The sequence below is a fragment of the Numida meleagris genome, chromosome 12 (assembly GCF_002078875.1).
Source record: "Numida meleagris isolate 19003 breed g44 Domestic line chromosome 12, NumMel1.0, whole genome shotgun sequence".
NCBI classification, from domain to species: Eukaryota; Metazoa; Chordata; class Aves; order Galliformes; family Numididae; genus Numida; species Numida meleagris.
In genome coordinates this window covers 17,021,055-17,042,884 of record NC_034420.1, presented here as the reverse complement: position 1 = coordinate 17,042,884, position 21,830 = coordinate 17,021,055, and the positions used below count along the sequence as shown (strand labels likewise).

General features: G+C 49.8%; 1 long non-coding RNA gene across 2 annotated transcripts; it reads left to right on the top strand.

Moving 5' to 3' along the window:
• LOC110405398 lies at positions 5,411-15,494 on the top strand. 2 transcript variants are annotated; one of them, XR_002442860.1, is made up of 3 exons: positions 5,411-5,500; positions 11,930-12,008; positions 15,307-15,494. It is a non-coding gene; the product is annotated as an uncharacterized LOC110405398 (long non-coding RNA). The 2 variants fall into 2 exon arrangements; XR_002442861.1 differs by lacking the exons at positions 11,930-12,008; positions 15,307-15,494 and adding exons at positions 8,185-8,238; positions 8,956-9,394.

The following is a 21,830-nucleotide window of genomic DNA, read 5'->3' as shown; positions in this document are numbered from 1 at the left end:
CAAAATGTTATTGTTTTGAATAATCAGAGCAGTACTGCTGTGATTGCAAAGGCTGTAATTAGTCACTGAGAACTGCTGGAGAGTGGCACCTGGTGCCACGTGGGTGCAGTGCTGGCTGGCATCTGCCAACTCGCAGATCTACTTTGAAAAGGAAAGTTTTGTTTTTCAGCCAATGTCTGATGCCTTATAAGCAGTTCTGTAGTACTGAGGTTTTGAGAAAGGACTTCATTTTTCTGGTTTTGTTCAGCTTTTTGGCTCTTTCCCATTGGTTGGGTTTCTCCAGACAACCTGGTCTACCTTTTCCCAGCCTACTCAGGAGACATAAATGAGTGGTGCATACTCAGATTCATTTGCTAATTGCTCATTTGTTGGAGTTTCAAACACAACTTCCTAAATTCTGGCACCCACTTTCTCACTGGGACATCCCCTCTGTGAGCATCCCCTCCGGCTCCAGCCTCGCTCCCTGCATGCAGCCTCTGAGGGCAGTGGGAATTCCACGCTGATAAGAGTTGTTGAAACTAGATAAGGATGCGAGGAAAGGGAAGTACTTGTAAATAGGCTCCGCATACTTTATCTTCGTGTCCTCCTGCACTTCCTGACCTGCCCTGACCCCCACTTGGCGGCTGGGACAGAGGCAGGAGCAGGCGGCCACGCTGCAGCTGGGGGATCTCATGGGCTGTGTGGGAATATTTGCTCACACACATGGAAATTAGCATTTTTCATCACAAATGAGCTATTTCTAGATACTTTCTGAAACATTACCTTTTGTAACAAAAGCTGTACCTCGAGTCTCAGTTAGTTCATTCTCTGTTCCTCACCCAAGCTCTTCTAAGTGCAGAGAAGCCCAGTGCTTGCTCAGTCACTGGTGTAACTTTTGAGGCTTATACAAAGAAATTTATTTAAGGTTTTAATTGTTCTTCTCTAATGAAGCCGAAGTGGGTGTGGGTCTCAGGCTGCCCCCGTACCTTTCCCACCTTGTGCCCTCTCTGAATTTCAGTGCACGTTCTCCCTGTTTCGTCATTTCGTTTTTTATTCTCTCTCCTCCTCATTAAGCAGCGGGCGGTCCCACACTGCCTTCCCTCTACCTCCCTGCAACAGAGCGCGGGTTTTAAATTCAGGTGGTGCTCAATAGCAATGTCCGTAGGCACACACAGCCAACAGTGCGTCTGTTCACGGGCATCTAAAGGTGTCTTCTCCAGATGGATTTCCTTAGGGTCATTTGCCAAATTTATTGCTCTCTGAGGCACCAAAGGAACCTCTTCTTTCTTTCTGAGATAAACAGTGGAAGAAGAAATATGAAAAAGACATTTATCTTCCAGTGACATCACCTATCAGCAGCAGGTCACACTGGCTTACAGTGTCCTTCTTACACCTGCAGTCAGGACGAATCCAAGCTGTAAAAGCACTATCTATAAAGTCTGATGTGGAAATGTTAAATAAATAGGAAAAACAGGAAGAGGTTCAGCACAAAAGAGTTCATTCCATCTCCTGTGGCTGCAAATGCATTTTTTTCTCCATCATTCTCCAGAATATTGAATAAGTGAGAAATTATTACAGAAATGTCCCTGTCATTCTGAATAATACATGAACAAAATCAGTGCCTCTTCATTCAGATTGAAGCAATTATTTCATGTCTCCTTGCACGAGGCCATGTGTAACCCATTTCTGAGCGCTGCCGACTGGGCCTTACAGGACGGGCAAAGAACAGCTGGGACCGATTGGAGCTGCAGTGGAGTTGGTTCACAAAGTCTATTTATTTGTTTGTGTGTGTGCAGGGAGGGAAGCTAGTTTAAATTTAGCATGCAAAATATTTAAAGGGAAAAGGTCCCTGGGAATGCACAGTGTGCTGCGCCCTGTGCGCTGTGCCGGCTCCGTTAACCCTTCGGAGCGCCCAGCTCCCCGCCGGCCTTGGCCGCTCTCTGCGTGGCGCTGCCTGCCCTGTGCATCCCAGCGGGCAGCACTGCCCAACCAAAGCTTCTTCCTCCCCCAGGACCCCTGGCCGTGCAAGGCAGCTCCGCACACCACTCCCTGTACAGCCAGGGCTGCTGGGCTCCGAGCCGGAGCGCATCACCGCCGTGTCGGGGGCTGATCCTCGTGTCCGGGAATGAACCCCTGCGCTTTGAAAGAAAGAAAGCGATACTTGGCTGCATGAAGGGGTATTCAGGGAACTAACGCTCACAGGATGTTTCTGAAATGCTGTAGGCTCCTGGTTGTACGCGAGTACTGTAAGTATTAATGATAAAGCCTGCTCTGAGCTGCGCACACACTCATTTCAGGACGCAGCGGGTTCGTGCGGGGGGTTTCTGCCCTACTTTTGTATGTTTTGTTATGTGGCACGACGCTGCTGGAGACCTGCAGCTCAGATCGCTGGAGAGAGCTCTGCAAGTTGCGGTGAGGAAATGCAGAGCAGGCAGCACAAAATATCGGTGCTTTTTAATATTTATTCATGTATTAAAACATCAGTACAGTGACTGAGATGAATGCTAAAAACTTCAGTTAAAAACAAAACAACAGTGCTGCCTTTCAGTTGCCTTAGCAGCAGAGAACACGCAGGTAAACATCCTTCTTTCTGAAAAATGACCCTGTTCCTCAGAAGTGCCACAGCCTCCCTGTCCCAGTACGACTGTGCCATTCTGCTGGAGCAAACCACACAGTGACAGCGGTGCAAAGCCCACCACGGCCCGTCTGAGTCTTTTTGCTGATCTTGCTGGACTCCAGGCCAGGAGGAGGGAGAGTATCTCATTTTGCTGAAAGAAAATCAGTCATCTCCCGATGCATGCTGAGCCTCCCCCTGCCCTCTCAGCCCCTGGCAGGTGCCTGCCCACACACAGGAGCCCCCGCGCCCCCCCTGCAGGGCACAGCCCTGGGAACCATCCTCTGCCTGCAAAGCCAAGGATTTAAAACCCCGCTGTGTTGCAATGGGCCAATGGAATCCGAGTACAGTTAATCCTCCTTACACAAAACACATTTCATCCAATTGTGACTCTATTAATATTAATAACATACTTCCACAACAAGAGTACCACCAAGCATCGGGTGCTGCTTGGATCCGCGTTGCTGGGGGCTGCTCCCAGCCCGCCGGCTGCGGGTCCCCACGTCCTGCTGGGGTGAGGATGCTGGCAGCGAGGACGTGGGGGCTGTGGGGGGGCTGTCAGAGGACAGGGGTGGCACTCACTGCATGTGCTCGATGCCAGGGACACCGGGTGCCTCTGGGCATGAACATCCCCCATTGCTGTGCTCTGGTGCACATTGTGGAGCAGAATTAGGAGCCACTACTGCACTTGCTGGGTTCCTTTTTCATGGAGCTGAAGGAGAGGGCATGATGTGTGGGGAAGACAGATGCTACTACTGAGCTGTGGGTGCCCAGTCCTGGGAGACAGCCCCAGCGCATCCCAGTGCCCACGGCACAGCCCCAAGGGTGCTTCGCTGAATGCTCAGCAGACATGAGCCCCTGGCCCTTACGCTGAGCCTCACTGTTAGAAACCATTACTGAGAGTTTTTATGAAAACCTACTCAAGCCTGACTGTTCATAAATAAGCGTGACACTTCCCTCTCTGCCTTTACATGGCATGCATGCTTTTAAGTAATCCAACTTTATATAAAGGCTCACTGTTGTAAAAAATAACTTTCATTGGTTCCTTTCCCAAATACATTAATTGCAACCTCAATAAGAGCATACGGTGTTTGCATTTCCACTTACAGGGGTGTGTTGCTGAGAGTGAGCGCTGGAATGGCCGCAGTGCTCTGTGTGCTCCATGGGCCCTGGTACTGTAATTCTAATTTCACCCAGCAACTGTAATAACGAGGCTTTGAGTTTGCATTAAATATTAGTGGGTAAACTACCAATTTGCTCCTTTTCCCTTTGAGCCACGGAGGAGCGTGCACTCTCTTTGCTTTCTTCCTTTGTCAGCTCTATTCACTATAGACTCACATTTTCTAAAATAAGTCTCCGGATGTCAGCTCCGTATTATAATCAAATGTGAAGGGTACAGGTGCCCGTTAGCACCTCTGTTCCACTCCTGTGTTGTTGGCCAGCTCTCCGAAGGAGCACTCTGAGGAGCACCCTGCTGCCCATGCACCCTGTCCCAGCGCGGTGACACTGAGCGGTGCCAGCAGAACCCTGTGACCACTGCTGGCTGTGCTGTGCTGGGGCAAGGAAACGCAGCCCTTAACTGCAGCTCTGACCCCAACCACACACAAACCATCTCACAGCAGGAGGAGCTCGGCAGCACGGCTTTGGCCCTTGGTGGAGCAGGTTGGTACGAGCGCAGCGCAGCGGGCAGCTCGCTCACGGGGTGCTTCTTTCCCCTGAAATCACAGAGTGCTGAGGTATGATTTTGGGTGAAGCGGGGCTTAGTAGACGGGCTTAGAATGGGTTGTGTGGGCAGAAGTTCGCATCCCTTTTTCAGTAAGGATGACAGCAGCCCTGTTCAGCTCTCTGATGAAGGATGGCTCCCGAGATGTGTGCGCAGCGGGTGACCCCGCACCAGCCCTCGTACTGCAGCCCACACGAAGGCCTGCCCACTCAGCACAGCGCAGGTCACAGGCAAGCAGCAGCAAAGGAGAAGCTGATGGAACAAAGGGGTCCTACAGTTATCCAAGTAACAGATGGAGGAGTGTGGTAAAGGCTGTTTTTATTGTTATTTGACTGTACTAAATAGTTATATTTGCAGAATATCACATCTCTTGGGGCTTTTCTAACACTGCGGTTTGGATGTGCTGCACTCACACCTAACTAGCTGTCTGCGCGCCAGGGACATTTTTTTTCCCCTTTATAAATGACAATATTTTGATTTCACACCATAGTTATATCAGTATTCCATTCTCCTGGGGTCCCCTTAACGTGATGACAATTGCGATATTAGTTCAGGCTGCTAATCCCAGAGCTCCAATATTTTAGCATCCCCAATCCCATCAGAATCATAGTCTTCCAAGAATATATTGTTGCATTTATCTTCGTATGCATCCCGCAAATCAAGCTGATGAGCATCCGAGCCGTAGTCAGACTCTCAAACGGCCTCGGAACGTTCTGGGTGCATTCTGCAGCCCTTCCCATGCAGCAATGCGCAGGGAGGTGAGAAGCACACACTGTGGTGTCCTGCCGTGCTGGGGCTGCAGGATTGCGAGCGCTGCTGCCTCCTTTCCTCCATTTTTGTGGTTTTAATGAACATAAAAGGTAAATTCCTGTGATAAACACATGTGTTTCTTATAGGAAAATATTGTCCCCTGTGAAGTATATGCAGAAGCTCCACCTCCATGGCTGATAGTAATTCCTCTCCATGAGCAATGCAAGCCCTTGTGAGGGAAATACACCTGTAAGGCACAGGTGAAGGAAATCAAGGAGAGATTGTAGGCCTGAAAGGTCAGCTGATGGCAAATGAGTACCAGGCTTGGGTAATAAAAGAAAGGATGTGGGTAGGGAGAGGGTACTGGGAAGAGCTTGGAGCTGGAGGATGCAGGTGGGGAGCGGAGGAGGTGGACCAGCTGGATGGATGACAGGGTAAGTTGTTTATGTGCCCAACAGCGGGAAGCCCTGCTCCTAGGCCTAGGAACCTGTGTAAGCTCATTGAAACTTTCCATAAGACAGGGTTAAGAAAGTGATCCCTGATCCTGTACAGTGGGTGAACAATGGGGTTGTAAGCTTGCTTTGGAGTAGGCTGGTTTGTGAACATCATCTCCAAGGCCTTAGAGCTCTGCAAGCCCAGCCAGTGCTTGGTGCAGAACACTGGGGATGATGGGGATGAGCAGGCAGCACCTCCCTGCTGCTCCCCTCCTGCTGCATCACACAGCCAGGCCCCCGCTGTGGTAGGAGAGCGCTGCAGGAGGGCTCTTGTTGCTGAGAGCCTTGGTTGAGGATCTCCTACTTCCGACAGAGCTGTTGTGTGCTGCCCAGCCCCAACTTCTCTGCATGCTTTTGGAAGCGCGTGGAAGAAACTTGGGTTTTTGGCTTGGTGCTTTCTTGGCTTGGTGGCTGTAAAGTTCAAGTTATCTCTTCAAGTTTTAGAGAACGTGAAGGCCTCCTTCAAAGGGTTTCTCTCCTGAAAGGATAGCTTTCAAATCAGTTTCGTTTCTTGGCCAGTTTATTACTCATCCAGCCATGCTAAGCCCTAACCATGTTATCAAAGTACTGTGTTCCCTCGAATTGAGTCGGGCTGGCTGGAACACAAGAATGTCGTTTTCTGGAGAACTTCATGACTTTGAAATTTGCTTTCAATGTGCATTGGACACAACAGAGTGATTTAGGGAGAAGGGGAAAATAAATGAGAACTGTGACTCGTGGATGTGCATGCACATCCCAACTAATGTCACCAGAAACGTGCCTACAGCATGAGAGCCCAATGCCCTGCTGGGTGTGCAGTGGCACTTCTGCTCTGCGAGGGGTGGGTTCCTGGGCTGGGGGCTGCCCCCAGCGCTCAGCTTGCATGGTGTGCTGATGCTGAAGAGGGCCCTCAGCTGGGGGCTGCATCAGAAGCCCCATTATGCCCCCACTGTGCTCCTTCATGGGACTTGCGGGTACAACGCACACCTCAACGTGGCTGTGGAGGAGCTCAGGGTTGGGGTCTCTTTGGTGTCCTTCTTTCTCTTTGGAAGATCAGTTCAGGCCATAGACAATCACTGTAAGTCCTCCCCGTGGGAGCTCTCCCAATTCTGCCTGTGGGCACAGCACTGTGCCCTCGGCCCTGAAGCAGCAGCTGCTGCTCTTCCCTCTGTGTGTCACATGGATGCTCTATCTTTTTAAACCTGATAACGTCAGTCACAAATGTGACAGTGTAGGGCAAGCTTTTAAAATAGATATCTATCTCTATGTGCATATATACATACTTTTGAAAAATCCTAAAAGCGAATGCAGCTGAGCTATTTTACGGTTGGGGGTGGGGGGGTAGAAGTAAAGTGCTTGTGGAAGGGAGGGGAGGAGTCCCCTCAGCTGTGCAAAATCCATTCCTGCTGCTCAGATAACATCGTTTGCCTATTCTGGTAACCAGATGCAGCAGCAGCTTCGGTAACAGGGCAGCTGTTATGGACCATCACCCCGAGCGCTCTGTGCAGTTCTTGGGGAGCCTGGGCCAGGTCTGTGTGTGGTGCCAGTGCCCAAATCCCAGCACCCTGCTCCACGGCTGCCACCCCATCCCAGCAGCTCAGCTCTGCTGCCCAGCTCTGCTGCCCTGGCTCGTCTCTGCTGCTCTTGCTCAATGCCTTTTGCTTCACTGCATTGCAAGAGACAATTGCACAAGTTCACGACCCGCTGGATTAACTCATTCCCTTGCTGCTAGTGTGCTTGAGCTGTTGAAGTGTTCACTTCTGCTTCTTTATTCAAGCCTCAGCTGAGAGCGATAGGAAATGACATGCTGCATGTGAAGAATTTTGGACAATAAGCCGTGCTTATTCCCTGATGGCTGGTTAGAACTGTTAGAAATGATAGAAAGTTATTGGCTGGCCTCAATTTTCTAATGTGAAAAAAACATATACTGTGCTCGTTCTCTTATTGAGAAAATACGTTTTGTGAGTAGGATCTTCCAAATCTGCTCATCAAAAAGTGAATTTGGAGCATGGTTCAGGCAGCAGTGATAACGTTCGCTAGTTGGGTGGAACTTCTTCCTAATTCTGGAATAATCTCTTGATTATTTTATTTATTTATTCTATTGTTTTTCCTTCTCTACGTGGAACTCTGAGCTGAGATTCCACATGGACACATTGCAGTGTCCTTCATGCTGGGGGCAGTGCTCTCACATCCCCAGCCTCTGGATCTGCCCCCATTCTGCCCAGCTTACAGGTGTTTGCTCACTGTAAGGCAGCGGTTTAACTGGAGACCAAGTAAAATCCACGCAGTAAGAACAGCTTGGAGCCCCGAGGGCTGCGGGGCTCACAGGGGCTGCTGAGCCCGGGGCCGCATGGGGACATCACCGCGTCCCCTGTCCGAGGGAAACAGCTGTTGGAATATTTCTGGATGTTCTTCAAATTAATTACTGGGCTTCCAGAAGAACACAAACATTTCTTTAGGCCCTTCCGACAATAGTGGGTATGGAATTCTGTACCCGCTATTGTTCTGCAGCCTTGTCCCTCTCAGTTAATTAGTGCGGGCTTTTCTAAATGATGCATTTGGTATTGAATTATGTATTTTTAAAAGTTCTTATGGTTGTCATAACTGGAAATATGTGCTGGCCTGACTTGTAATTCCCTCCACAGCCTCCCTGGAGTCGGGCGGTGCATGCAGAAGGACGAAGTCAATAAAATTGTACTGTAAGTCACTGGAGAGCTAAAGGTTTTTTTTTTTTTAAATGAGTAATAATCCCGAGTAGACAGAAATAACTTCACAAAATTCAAAGGCCTAATTAAGAAAATCATTTTAGACCATCCTGAGATTTAAGGAGCCCCAGGTCTCTCCCTGCCCTGAGCTGGAGGGAGCAGGCGGTGCTGGCTGCGGTGTGACATGGCAGCCCTCCCTGTGGGGGCTCTCACTGGAAGCAGGGGGGGAGCATGGGGCGGTGCTGCCCAGCATTGGGTGAAGGTGAGGTGCTGCGTGGTGCACACGTGCTGCTTCCCCGTGCCAGGGCTGTGCACGGCGCTGCTCTGCTGGCACTGACGCTGTGCCGGTTTGGCAACTTTGTCACCAAAATGAAAGTGGCGAATTATGGAAGCGAGGCTGAATTAGAGAAATCCATGGGTCAGTTTGCAGTTGTTTCCTGTTGTGATAACAGCTTCCTGTTCGAATATCTTAGTGCTCTTGATCATCTTGCAGCTACCAGTAACTTGCAATGGCTCCGCTTGCGCTCAGGGACAGCTGCAGGCCAGCAGCCAGGCTCAGGCATTTGGGGCTGAGAGCAGAGGATGCTGCAAGAGGAGCTGCTGCACCGAGCTGCTAGTGTGCGGGGCTCAGTGCGATGGGCAGCCTATGGGCACTGTGATTAAGGGGTGTAAGTAAATGGGAGTGCTGATTTTTTTTATTTTTTTTTTTAGGGTTCTGATCTCTTCCTGGGGCTGGGACGTGTCCCTGGGGGCCTTCCCCATGACCCCCCTGCAGCTTGTATCTCCATGCTGAATGAGCAAATAAAGGTGTTTCAGACCCCTCGCCTCCTGCGGGCTCTCACATCTGAGATTTCATGGAGGCAGCTCCATGGGAGGGCTGTTTGGGCTCAAATCCCAGGGTGGTTATTTATAAAGCCAAAAAGCAAACACATCTCTAGAGCAGCTCAGTTTGCTCTGTGCGTGACCCACGGCATGGCTGGGGGGCAGCCAGTGGAGCTGCTCTGGAGATGGACTTCCATGGGAAGCTGTGGTGGGAAGTGCTGGGAAGCATGGTGTGTGAAGTCCTCCCTCCGAGTCCTGCTGGCTTCCTTGTGAGGTGCTGCTCAGCATGTTGGTGTTAGGACGGCGTTGCTATCATACTCCTATCTTAAAACTAGTTCTTTCTGGATGAATTTGAAATAATACATTTTGCTTACTGTCTAATTGAAGCAATAATGGTGTTAAATGAATCCGTGATGAATGGTTTCTAGCAGCGTTGCTCTTGTTTCTTCGGTGCTGATTGTGTTGATAGAGCTGAAGCTTATTCAATCTCATAAAGCAAATGAATGATTCACGGGCTCTGCCTCTACACAGCAGCTCTATTTATATGATACGAGAATATTATAAAAATACCATGTCTTGTTAATCATACATCTGTATTCATTTGGATGGGAGGCAATTATTTCTCTCTACTTGGTTCCATTTGGTGACTTCCTAAAGTACCAGAGATGAATTATTCCAGAGGAAAGGCTGAAACGTGGCTCTTGTGCTCAGCAGTGCTGCGCTGGGACACCTCCACCTCCTGGTGCTGCAGAGCTGCGGTGCCCCAGGGACGTGGCATCCAGTGATCTCTTTTGCAATAGAAATGCTTGTGGCTGAAGTTTCATTCGAAGTATATGCACTTTTTCAATATAATCGAATGAATGATGATCTAAGGGCAGCCAGGAGCAGTGTCCTCGGCCTAACCCTCAGGGACATGCTTATGGCTTGTCTTCCTGGTTTATGGCCGTGCTGAATGGAGGTCTGTGACGGAGCACTGCAGCCCTCGGTGCGTGGCGGTGCTGCTGCTGTGACCCTGCAGCTTGTTGGGCAAGTCACTCCTGATTCGGCCCGCACCTGGCTAAATTTCCTTTGTTTCAAGTAACCTGTCGTGCAGAATCCCAAATACAGTTTCCATACCCAGCTTAACGTGCAGGCAACGTCTTTGAAGTTTATTGGACAGAGTTTGGTCTGGAGAAGCTGCGCAGCTCGAGCTGCAGAGCGCTTCTCAGCGACAGTACTGCTTTAGTGATGCTCTCGGGTATTGACACTTCCACCTCTGAAACAGTTTCTTAGGCACTGAGAGCTGCTTCCTCTCTCCATCCTCCAGCAATGTTACTCCCTGGCACCTCCCATGTACTGCAGGGCTCCTGCTCGGAGCCGCCTCTCAGCGCCCGCCCTGGCGTGCGTCTTCCTCCTGTAGAGATAAAAAGAGCAGTTTCTTCAGAAGTTTCTTATGAAATGCAGAATCTTGTTGAGCAGAAGCATCGTTCCTTTACCTGGCATCGCCTTTCATCTCAGATCTGAACGTGCTTGTTCTACAAATTGCTTTAACTTTTGTAGAATTTCATGAGTGCTGTTTCTCTTGGGTTTTTGGCTTTCGGAAGGTGAACTGTGATTTTTCTGCATGAAGCAAACACAAAACCAGGCTTGCAGCCTCTGGCTTGGCTTGGGCTTGTGTGCAGGCTGGCTGTCAGCTAAGGAAAGCAGGTTGTCAGAGCAGAGCAGCACACAAGGAACCCCAAGCCGGGCGGGCAGCGTCCCAGCTGTGCCTGCAAGCACTGTGCAGTGGCAAAGCTGCACACAGGAGTTTGCAGCAGGGCAGTAAGCTCTGCTCACCAGCTCCCAGTCCTTCAGGACAGTGTATTCCCAAATGGATATATTGCATCACCAACGTGAGCAGCGAAGCTGAGTGCAGACTGCTGTCAGTAATGGGCTTCGTTCAGTGGGAGTTTGTTCTGTTGTTGTTATCCCTCCAGCTGTCTGTATTCTAAAACTATTTAATTGTATCACAATCAAGTATGCGCTGTGCAAAGATGTTTCAGCTGCAGAGTTGTCACCTCTCATTTATCACGTTGGGCTATTGCCATGTTCATTTTTGGGGAAGGCCTTTGCAGGGCGGGAGCTGTGCCCCAGGCCAGTCACCATTGTGCAGGGATTGCTGGCACCTCCTGCTTTGGCGAGTAGCGTTTCTGTTCTTGTAGCTCCTCAAAGGAAAGCAAGCCCGAGATCTAGATCGAACGTCTGGATGCTATCGGGTATTCCTACCATGATGTCTGTTAAGGTGCTAATTTAAATGGTCTGTTCTCTTTTTTCAGGTCTCTTTCTATAAACCCTTGGAATGCATACAAATATGTATTAGTTGTATAGGTACCTATGCATACGTGTATCTGGCTTCCCTCTGTTCTTTTAATCTTCTAGCCAGGCAAAAGCCTTTACAGATATCCTGCAGCTGCTACATGTTTGGGAGGGGGAAAAAGAACTTCTACCAAAGGAAAAATGTTAGTCTGTTTTTGCAAAAGTAACACACTGGATCGGCTTCTAAAACACACAGCCCCTCGCTCCGTGAGCTGTGTACGTTCTGTCCCTGGAAGATTTTAGTGCAACAGTGACCTCAGAGGGCTCTTGAAGAGAAACCTTTCTGCTTGAATTGTATCCTGACATGTAATGAAGAGGTTGCCATGGCAAGTGTGTATTCTTAATGGAATCAGAGAACAGGTGAATACGCCACGTGCATCTGATTCATGAATTACTACTGCTCCGGGCAGCAGCAGCCGCTCTTTATCAATACACAACGAGAGATTTTTTTCATTCCACTTTTTTAACGTCTTAGACTATGAAGTTGAAGGGGTCATTTGAACACTGCTTTGCTTCCTTGATTTCATAGGCTGAGAAATGTTTGACTACCATGCAGAAAACCCAAGTACCACCATCAAAAGCTTTCCTTGTAACCTCCCTGGGAGCACGTAAGTATTAGCACCAACAGACCCTTCCTACTACAGTGCTTCTATTCATGGGAGGTGTGGGGAAATCCACATTGTATATGGAAACAGCCTGAGAGCACCTTATATTTGGCACTATTATCTGATTATATACACATAAATCTGCTTATACAATTCTACTGGAACAGTGCTGAATTGTTTACCAGTGGTTTACCCTCTCCTGAGACTTTGCAGACCTACTTTAAAGCTGGGTTAACTCTCTGCGCTCAAAGCTGCATTTAGTTGGAAGCATCTTTCTTTTTTGACAAATAATTGCTAAAGCAGAGAAAGCTTTAATAAACGAAACTGGGTAAGAACGTATCTTTCTGGTGCAAATTCTGAACTTTTCCGAAGCTGTGACAGCCCAGCTGGAGGGCAGCCTGCTGCTGGCCATGGGCTGTGCTGCCTGTGTGGCACCAGCCCCAGAGAGGGGGGGTGTGCTGCCAGGGGGGGAGCAGTACCCTGGCCGCCTGTGCTGCTCCATCACCCCATCTTCTGTAGCTGTGTACCGGTGGCTGTTGCCCTTCCTAACCCCAGTGCACTGCCTGCTCTCTTTCCCAAGGTTCTCTGCCCCCAGCTGGAGCTGCAGCACTCCCCCCTGGGCAGGGACACCTGCAGCCCTCCCCACAGCCTCCTGTGTGCCCAGGCTGCCGTTGCTCTCCCCCCGAGTGGTTTACACATTTTCCCAAAGGTCACCGAGGCAATTAGCTTTGTAGTTCCCCGTGACATTCCGCAACTATTTAAACTCTCCTAAATGAAATGACTGTAGTCCAAGTGTTCCTTCCCCGTGACCTCAGCGTGCTTTCTCTGGGCTAACTCCCCTTGCTGCTCAGTGTATGTTCCATGAGCAATGCAATGCTGTGCTGCCCGCACCTTGCTGCTGCTGCTTGCTGCAGGGTGCTGCTCCCTGGCTGCCTTCTACAGGGGACCCATGGGGCTGAGCAGGGAGCTCCTGCCCTCGGCTGCTCTTCCACAGCCCAAGCACCCTGGGTGCCACCTCTGACCCATTTCTGGACTGGGAGAAGAGAATTTTCAGTTCTGCTTTCTTTGCTTGAACTCATCCGTGCTGCAAGGGGCCTAGTCCTGTACAGCCACATGTTCAGGTATGCAGGCTTCCTATAGACAGGGAAAAAGTTCTGAATTGGATAAAGCCAGACCCTGCCCCGATGTTGGCCCTGCGGCTGCTCTATGCTCTGCGTGTCACTGTGCCACCGGCCCCTGTGTGAGCAGCAGTGTGGCATGGCTGCTGCAGGGAGCTGCACCATCAGCACACTGCTGGGCAGCCGGGCTGAGCCTCGGCCTTAGCTGCATTTGAGATGCTCTGTGCAGTGCAAAGTGGAATAAATAGCAAAGGGAAGGAGGAGGGGGAGAGAAGGCAATGTACTGTCATCTGCTCTTGTAAGGCAAGGAGGTTTCAACTAGAAAAGTCGCATAGTATTGGACTTAATAGAAAATTAGCACTACAGTTGTTATAGAATTTTCAAATAATCTATAATCTTGCTTTGAAAACATCAAGTGCTCAGAGTCTGACTGACTGCCACAGGGCAGCAGCTTGCCTGATGGTGGAAATTTACAGAGACCAGACTGCGCTGTAGGCGACAAATCCATGGCTGTGGTTTGCTGTGCTGCCTGGTGAACCAGCACTACTTCCAAAAACCTCTGCCACAAGAACAGCAGTAACAAATGCGGTATTTACGCCTTCAACGTGCTGCATGTGCCTGAGGGTGGATTATTATCACTGTGTCCACAATCTTTTTGGAGAAGGAATCATTGCCTTTGCCCTCATCTTTATGTTGCTCTGGGGGAGCCAGCCCTTCATGCTGGGCTCAATCCATTCATGCCTGTTTCCTTATGGGAGCAGCTCTGTGGGGCTCCTGCTGCTGGTGGGAGCCACGGGGCGATGGGATGGGCATGGGGGTGGGACAGGGGTCGAAGGGTAAAGGGAAGCCACCCCGACGTCAGCAGGAGGAGGTTAGCTTCATTGAGGAGTTCATTAGGAAGGGAGGGCGCGTGGTGCAGCTGCTGCACAGATTTACCATTAGAAGGCGAAGGCGACACAGGCAGCAGAATTATTAAAAGGACTCTTATCTGGTTAGCAGAAATTGTTTCTGGAAACTGAGAACTTACCGTGTAATGGGAGCTGTGGGTCTTCCTGGAATTCTGGATGTTGTACAAAAACAGTTCTTTTCAGGCACAGCAGACAAGGGAAGTAAAATAGGTTTTTCAAGTGGAAAACTGCCAATTATTCCAGATTGTTGTGATAGTTCAGTGATTCACACAAGACTTCAGCAGACAGGTAGCGAGAACCTCTCTTTTCAGAACACTCCAGGTTACAGAGCGTGCTGTGAATCAGCGTTGGTGCTGGGAAGGAGCATCCCGCAGCCCCAGGGGCACAGCCCACGGGTGCGCTCCAGCCCCGCACAGGGGTGGGCTCTTTTTCATCCCTGGTGCTCTGTGGGAGAAAGTCAGAAAGGCAGAGAGGTTCCTGCTCTTTTTTCTGCTGAAACTCTGTTGGTTTGCTCGGTTAGGCTGATGTAAGTCACCGTGCATCATCATTTGATGTAGTATTTGGTAAGGAGCTGTGCTCCATGAGTCTTTTCGGAAGAGCTTCGGGCCATGGGATCGCCAAGCGATGCTCCCTGCTGCAGAACACTCTTGTCTTCTCTTCAGAGAACTGCTCAGCCCAGTGAGCGCTACTGCTCACCTACCTGAGGCACAGTGCAGTCCCCAAAAGTGCCTTAAGAAGGCAACCAAAGCAGAACTGTAACAGGAATACAGAGATCTGACAACACGAGGGGATAAAGATGTCCATTGACCTGAGAGTTCAGGCTGTTAGGCATGATTTATGAATGCAAAACATAAAAGAGCATATTTAATTAGTCTGTGATTACATATTAATTACCTTTCTGTGCCACGTACACCCAGGAGGAATAAAAGGTCTCAAAGCAGAGTGAGTCTGTTTCCTTTAAGGAAATGAAACCGCAAAAAGGCAGATGCATGCCGGGGAAGCCGAGGCAGAGCTTGCTCCAGTTAGAGGTCCTCAAATGCTGCTTTGCCAAAAGTGACCCAGTGCATCACGCATCAACTTTTTTCTCAGTCCTTGTGAGTTCAGATTAAAGCCAGGGTGGAAAATTGATCTTGTGACATAACTGCAAGAGAAAGAACAGGAAATATTTGCACCTTCAGTGAATTTGCACTGAAGTTGGCTGGTTCTTCAACGCTGCATTGAAAACTGCTCAGGTTTTTTATACCATTGCTTATTATTGATGCTCTTTTTTCCCAGTCAGGCTTCGTGATGTGTAGGCAATGTCAAACTCATACCTGGCTGTCTGTGCTTCCTGACAAACAGCAAGAAACAAGGCAGGCTTCTGTTAACCGTACACAGCACTGCTGTACGGCGTGCTGCCTTTCCGGGTGCCCGAGTCCTCACAGGCGAGCGCCTTGCTGGTGGTCACAGCTGGCTCTGTCACTGGTAGGTTTTGTAGTGCTCAGTGTTCGCTGTATACATTGTGAATTATCCCTTGAGCGTGTGTGCTATCCTGTGGGCTATTTTTGGTGGTTTTATAAACACTCACTCCCGTGGACAGCCAGCTGCTCGCCTGAGCCAGCCCTGCCATTGCGGTGGCAGTGCAGGGTCTGCTCTCCTGTCCAGCTCCTGGCTGAGTGAGGGCCTCCTGCTCAGTGACTTGCATGCTGGTGGCTTAACCCCTCGGTGTGTGCAGGAGGAAGACCACGTTAAGAAAACTGTCATCTTGGGGAACACTGGGAATAAGGAAGAATGGGTTTGTCCCTGCATAAGGTTAGAAATTATCAGAGAAACAGGGGAACTGGTTTGTCCCTGCATAAGGTTAGAAATTATCAGAGAAACAGGGGAACTTTGTCTGGTTCTCAAAGGCTGAAAGTTCTGTTTGGAAATCACAATCTAAATTAACTGAAACTCGAAGACAGGAAATAGAGTTGAACAGAATGACCTTCCTTGCTGTGCGCTCCCCCAGCAGCTCCTCTAGCTTTGCCTCTCCCCGCAGCACACAGCTGTGAAAAGTGTTCAGTGCCGAGGGGAAAAAATTACTGCCTTCCAGGAGCAACGCACAACATGCATGGCCACATCCCTGCCCGGCCGGCCCTCAGCCCCAGCTGCAGCAGGTGGCAGCCCCAGAGGGACACGGCGCTCTGCAGCTGGGGCTGTGCCAGGCGGGCAGCACGTCAGCACCGCGACGCGTGTACCTGCTGGGACCAGAGCGAGCAAAGGGGATTGCAGCAAAACCCTGACATTGTGGAGAGAGGAGCCCCTGTGCTTAAAATGGAAGTGGTCAGGGAAAAAAGACTGTATTCTCTTTTTTCTTAACTGTACTCGAACTTCTCACTAAGATAGCACCGTCAGATGCAAGTGATAGAACGTACATGTGACATCAATTTTGTCATCAACGCCAAAAAAAATCTGTGCAGTTTATAGAAACCATGACAGATCTTTAAAACAAATGCATTCTTCCCATCCTTTTTTTTCCAACTTTTCAATGTTGGCAGTTTAAGGAATCTGAAAATTGAATCCATCCATCTGGCACTGGGAAAACAAACAACATATTTGTCTCTGTATTCTCTCTTCACTCCAGTGCTTAAAGATCCTAGATGCAACCAAGTACATCCGAAAGTGCAGGGAAAGAGAGGGTTAAGTCATTTATATTCCAAGTAATTAGCATGGTCATGTTATATAATCTGAACTTCTTAGCAAAACGCAGAAGTTCCCTTGTAGTTTGGAGCATTCGGAAAATCGCACAGTACAGGAAAATACGCAGTTGGTAAAATAATGTGAAGTAATTTGAAAATGCAGGGGTCGACCTCATGCAAAGCTGCCTTTGGGGACATGAGATCATCAGGGCCATGCAGGCCTTACAGGCTTCCAAGTGTGCATGTATCTATGGGCATCACGAGAGGCTTCTTCAGAAGAGGATCAGTAGCAGTCCCAAGTTAAGTATTTAAACCACCATAGGTTTCTGATGATGACCATGGACTTCTTAGACGTTCCGTGATGATGCTACTGTTCTCTGAGCTTCAACAGAGCCCATCATGGTTCCTTCACCACTTCATGGGCTCATGAAGTTGTCTCCCAGTCACTTTTTCCTTGTTTCGGGTGAGGGAGGAGTGCCGGCAGATTTGTGATGGTGACTCAGCGGTGCGCCCAGCTTGTCTCTCTGCCAGTTGTGCCTATAGGAAAACGCAACAATCAACAAATTCCTCTTCTTTTACATGCAGCCTGAAATGGTTTCAGAAATTCAATTATCTCTGGGCCCCCATTTTGAAACCAGGCGCCAGCTGTCAGTTCCCACATTCCCCCAAGGCTTTGTGCGCTCTGCTCTACATGCTTTTGTTGTTTGCATTCGGTTTCTTAATTTTTATTTTCTGAAGTAACAACATAGCTGCAGCGGGAAAGCTGAGGCTGCGAGTGGGACCCAGTGCCATGCGGGGCTCCGTGGTGTGCAGCTCCACGTCAGCAAAATACAGCGATGAACCCAGCCTGTGTCCCTGGCACGTATTTTACTCCCTTTCTTTTGCCTTTCTCGTGGCAGTGGGCTTGCTTGTCTGGCCAGCTACACAAGGCGCAGGTCCTCGTGTGCCAGGTAGAAGATTTAGCATCCTCTCGTCTGACGCTGAAGGACAGCCGTGGCGTTGCTTCCCTCTAGAGAAGGTACTTCATCCTTCCAGAGAAGCAAGACGCATCATTCAATTCCTGATTAAATTTTGAGGAAAGTAGTGGGAAATGGAGGCTGTCAATTTTTATATCTGTGTTTGGAACAGCTGGGAATCGATCGCTCTTCACCTTGGTAAATGAGGGAAAGCTGTAAGGTATTAATCTTTACCAGAAAATCCGCAAGCAAGCTAGCCAAATTATTTTCATTGAACGCCCTCCCCACTGTCTGTAACCTTGGTCACATAATCAAGAATGAAAATCATTATCTGTTTCATTCACATCTGTTACTAATTTTCGAAGCCTCCTTTACATCTGATTAGAACTCCTCATCCAAACCAAACCAACGCTGAACTCAAGGTTAAAATGTATCAGGTTAGCTTAGTGATTCAGATCGTATTTTTATTTTCTCTTCCTAATTGAATTTGTACATTGATGTGTGTTACCGTTCCCCTGACCGGTTTGTTATTAACTGTTTAAAAAATGCCAAGGGTATGCAATGCGCTGCGAAGGCACCGAGCGCAAATTGCTTCTCTGGTTACCGTAACCGTAAGTGCTGTCTCCTGCCCAGGCAGCTTGACCTGGGGACACTCCAGCTCTTCCTCGCCATTCACTGCCATCAGCCACTTCTTGATGACTAATTGGGAACGTTATCTCAAACACTAGCTCTTCCAGGCCGTGTTTTACAGTCCCGAATTTTGAGGGGCCGTCCCCCTCGTGCCCGTCAGTGATGCGGTGATCTTATGCATTTCCTCATCGTCTCAACAGCATCCCTGTGAGCTCCCATCGCCTAATGGTGGCCAGAGCAGTAACAGCAGATGTATGAGAGCATGTCGGGCTCCAGTCCACAGCGCTGCGGTTTCCTGTTTTCTTTTTCAGTTATTTAGAAAGGTCTCAGCAGAAATAGCCACCAGCCCTTCGGGGAGATGCCTTCTGCAGCCCACACCCCGCGAGCAGCCTGCTCCCTCCATCTGGAGGCACAGCAGGTCCCCGTGCTGCGCGGCCAGGCTCAGTGAGGACAGAAATAGCACTGGGTTTCACTTTCGTTCTGGGTGGCAGCAGGAATGCGTGCGCCCAAATCCAGCATCACTAAGTGAATGCCAAGGGAAGCAGGGCACCAGCAGCGAGCCGTGGGGCAGGGCTGGCCGGGGACAGGGGCAGCCGTGCTGCGGGGATGGCACTGTGTTGTCCGGCTCTGGTGGCCGTGCCATGCTCTGCAGAGCAGACTGTACCGCTGTGCTGCTCTCTTCCTTTGCAGTATTTTCAAGTCTTGTGCCTCATTACTGCAGGAATGGAAGAAGTTGAACATTGACTTCTTGTGCAAGCACAAAAGAGCCTTTTGGGGCAACATACCAACCTCTGGCAAGTCCTGTAGCTGCTACAAAATTCTATATGCAAGTTACAGTCCATAAACTGCTCCGTCCTTCCCCTTTGAAAGTGACTGAAAGTTATTCTAAAATTAGTTTTCATTGTTTTATTAATATATTTCTCTAGTCCCTACCTTCTGTGGATCACAAAGCACTTCACAGCCATGACCCCATTGTGAGAGCAGCCCTGCGAGGCAGAGCAGAGATGAGTGCCCAGCCTCCCCGCAGCAGCTGGAGCCACCCGGTGTGTTCCTCCAGCGCTCTGCTCTGTAACGAAGCCGTGAGCCCACCGGGGCCCTTCCTGAGCTGCATGCAGTGGAAGGGAGAAGATGGGGGGACATTTGTCCCTCTTTCACCAAGCAGTTGCTCAGTGCCGCCCTCCTGCCCCGTTCTGTGTCCCCGCAGCACAGCGAGGTGGCCCGGCATTGGCAGGGCATGTGGCACGCCCCTTTGGTGCAGGCCATGCCGCGGCCTGCAGGGCCTGCCCCGCTGCGTGCATGCTGCAGGGCCGCACAGCTGCAGGAAGAGCCGCGGCTCCTCCTACACGCACACATGCACCATCTGTAGCTAATAATAGCATGCTGCGAGGGCCAACTATGTTTAGGTTGAAGGAAGCAGTTTGATAGTTACGCTATACTTTGATCCTCCTGTCCTGCAATCTTCTGGAGGCTCTCGTGTGAAAGTGTGTTCGACTGCATCCATTCTGATTTTGGTTTGGTTTGGTTTGGTTTGGTTTGGTTTGGTTTGGCTTGGTTTGGTTTTATCCTCCTCTCTGCTGTTACTTGCTCTATGGCTTGTTTTTACTTTGCACTCCAAGGAGTTGTCCGATCCCAGCCCTCATTGGAGCCATAGGGCCATTGGCCTTTTCCCTCCCAGACGAGCATTTGGAGTGCCCTGTGCCCCTGCTGCAGATGTGGGGCTGCTGCCCAAGGAGCCCACAGAGCACAGAAAAGGAGGGGGGATGTAACAGGTTCATATCTGATCGGCTCTCACAGAGCAGTGGCACAGATGGCTTTACACAGATGCTCAAAGCACCTGGTGGGCTTCAGCTGCACAGAGTGGAGCACACACAGACCAGCTCCATGTGGAGGGTGTGGGACACATGGGCACACTTGCCAGCACTGCTGGAAGTTCTCATAGTGATCCTGATCCATGGCTGGTGATGAGCCCCGGCTCCTCCTCGTCTGCAGGGAGCACCATCCCTTGCCACACTTGCAGAACTAGTGCCAACGTGTGAGCTCTGCTGCTGTGGCAGGGGGTGTGTCTGGCTGTCACATGTTGAAAAACATTTTTCAGAAAGTTTTGCATTGATCCAGGAGAGTCGGATTCTACACCTGTGTCAGTGTTTGTAGCCTAAATATTCTCACTAACATATTCCTGCTTAGAAGTTCACCAGTGCAGTAGTTCTCATCCTGCAGTGAGCCCTCGCATTCCTCCTGGGCCGCCAGCTGGGAACTGCTTCCACCTGTGTGCGGGACGGCAGGTCCTGCTCCCTGCAGCACAGCGCTGCTGATTTCCTGGAGGTTACTCCGGCTGCCCCCAGGCATTCCATCCAGCAGAGCTGGGCTTATTGTTTGAATTTGCTTCTTTTAATAAAAGGTCAGCTTTATTCCTCTGCTTTCTGCTTCTTGCTACTTCAGGGCAGCATTCGTGTCAGAGGAAATAAGCTATCAAGGGAAAATGGGAAGATTCTCTGAAGGGTCAAAAAGGGGTTAAAATATAGAAGTGAAAGGTAGGCAGAAATAGTGCATCTCAAAGCCAAAGGAGATGATTATTGGAGTCCACAGGGATGCGTGCAGGTGCTGTGCCGTTTGAGACATCCACAAACTGGAAAAAGGGAGGAGGGGGCAGGTGATGACATGATAAATTATTCAAAGCTGCAAAAACAAACTCTAACTGAAAAGAGCTGCAGGAGCGTCTCACTGTAATGAGTGACCGGGTGGTAAGAATACTAGGCAGTCAATTATAAGTAATAAACAAAAGGAAATGCCAAATGCAGGAAGAAAAGTATGGATGTGCGCAATGAGAAGCTGTAAATTAGGTATTGCCACGCAGGGAAAAAAAGAGTTACAGGAGATCCATAATAGTGCGGAAGCAATCGCCCTGCTGGAAACTGACACGTTAGGAAATGGAAGAGGAGGGGGAGAGAGCAAACCTGAGAGCGTCCCTGCGCTCCTGCATCTCGTGTGTTGTGTGTGCTTGTGGTTGCCCATCTCAGCAGGGATGTGTTAGAACTGAGGAAGGTATAGAAAAAGTCAAAAATTACAATTAAAGCAAGAGAACAGCTGCTGAGAGTCTGGAAAGAAGGGAACCTCAGTGAGGAAAGTGGTGGCAGTGGGAGGAGACAGAACTAAGATCTGTCACCAGGACAGACAGCAATTATCTGCTCTTCCTAGTGGTGGAAAGTCATTAGCTCTAAACTGCAGCTTGAAAGAAACAAAAGGCAGTGTTTGTCTCCCCAGCATGTCATTAAGCTGTGGAACTTACAGCTGCCATGTGTACTAGATACCAAAGTGTCTGCAGTTTTAAAAAGAGCGCTTGAAGAAGAGGCAATCCACCGGCGAGGCCGCTGCAACTGTCTGATGGGCGCTGCCAGCCGCGCAGCCTTCGATGGAACGTCAGGAACAAAACCGGGCCTGGGCTGAAGCCAGCCCAGCTGCGTGACGTGCTGCGAGCCGCAGGATGCGCGGCCACGCGGTGCGGCCCTGCCAGCGTCACCTGCTGGGCACAGGGCTGCTGCTGAGCAGAGAGCGGCAG